Source organism: Palaemon carinicauda, unplaced genomic scaffold, assembly GCF_036898095.1.
Source record: "Palaemon carinicauda isolate YSFRI2023 unplaced genomic scaffold, ASM3689809v2 scaffold97, whole genome shotgun sequence".
NCBI classification, from domain to species: domain Eukaryota; kingdom Metazoa; phylum Arthropoda; class Malacostraca; order Decapoda; family Palaemonidae; genus Palaemon; species Palaemon carinicauda.
In genome coordinates this window covers 262,189-263,553 of record NW_027172280.1, presented here as the reverse complement: position 1 = coordinate 263,553, position 1,365 = coordinate 262,189, and the positions used below count along the sequence as shown (strand labels likewise).

General features: G+C 33.8%; 1 non-coding gene across 1 annotated transcript; it reads right to left on the bottom strand.

The window, feature by feature from the left end:
• Positions 1-1,078: 1,078 nt before the first annotated feature.
• On the bottom strand, positions 1,079-1,151 carry TRNAH-AUG (transfer RNA histidin (anticodon AUG)). Its single transcript has one exon. It is a non-coding gene; the product is annotated as a tRNA-His (tRNA).
• Between the last annotated feature and the right edge of the window lie 214 nt (positions 1,152-1,365).

Here is a 1,365-nt window from a genome sequence, read left to right as displayed (position 1 = left end):
ATCAATTTGGTCCCCAAGATAATATTGCAATGAACCATTAAAGGAAAAAAATAATGCCTTCAGAAAATGACACAATTACAGATTCCGGCCTTGGCCATAACTCCCTATACTATTCCCGGCCATTGCTTATTGACTGACATCCGTTTTCCCTTTTATTGAAAGCGTGACGCAACTGAGGTCTGGAACTGGGCAGTTGCTGTCTGTTACTAGAGAGTGAAATGGAAAAGTTCTACTATAATCTTTTTTTAAAATAATTCCTCAGTTTCCCCAAAAATGATGAAGCGAAGTCCACTCATAGCCACAATTCTTTAGCCCTTTTAAAAGACTTTACGAGGGTTGGGATATTCAACTAATATTTATATAAAACAAATAACTAATGACATGGTCCGTTGAAAGCCTAATTCATGTTGATAAAACGCCGGCCTAAGCCATGTGACAGTCCAGGTACTTGGGAAAATAAACGAGCTCAGTAATATTTTCTTTTTTAATAAAAATATAAAAACGTACTCAGCATGTCACACGACCTTTTTTAAAAAGGAAATATTGAGTTTTATCATTATTTCTAAGCAGTCATTTTTTCCAAAAAAAAAAAAAAGTTGTCAAGAAAATTGATTAAGGCGTTAGATTTTTTTCTCTTGTATCAAGTGGAGAAAGTAATTATAAAAACGGTTGTTTCTTAACATGAGCAATGTCATACATAGGAAAAAAAAAAGAGGGGCTCAAACACTAACTGAATTTAATGGTGAGACAAAGGATTGATCTTTATAAAAAAAAGTAGAGCATGTAAATATTGAATAATGTTTATGAATATGAAAGATATCCACAATCTGCCGCTGAATCTACGAACCTCATATTTTGATGAAAGAACGATAAGCAAAATTAAAAACAGCAAGTTAATAACTAGAAGGAAATAAACAAGTAAATAAGGAAGTGAAATACGAAACCGTCAACAGTCAAACTGTCACAACCGTCATGAGGAACAGCGAGATGATCTCCCCATCTAAAAAAATAAAACAATATAAAATCTCCTTATTTCTTCAACATGATTTAACAGAGCTGATGGTAAAAAAAGTGTCCGCGACCTTGCCAGGATTCGAACCTGGAATCTTCTGATCCATAGTCAGACGCGTTATCCGTTGCGCCACAAGACCGTTCCTACAAATAAGGATTTAAGGCACTTACTTTTTATCAAGGCTACATAAACCTTCTTTACATAACTGCTATATAATTCACCACCATTTAAAAAATAAAAATATTAAATTTTCATGTATGAAGATATTTGAAGGCTACCCCTCACCACTTTTTTTTTTTTTTTTTTTTTTTTTTTTAAATACAGACGAGCTGTGTAGGACCTTCCTCCCCTCG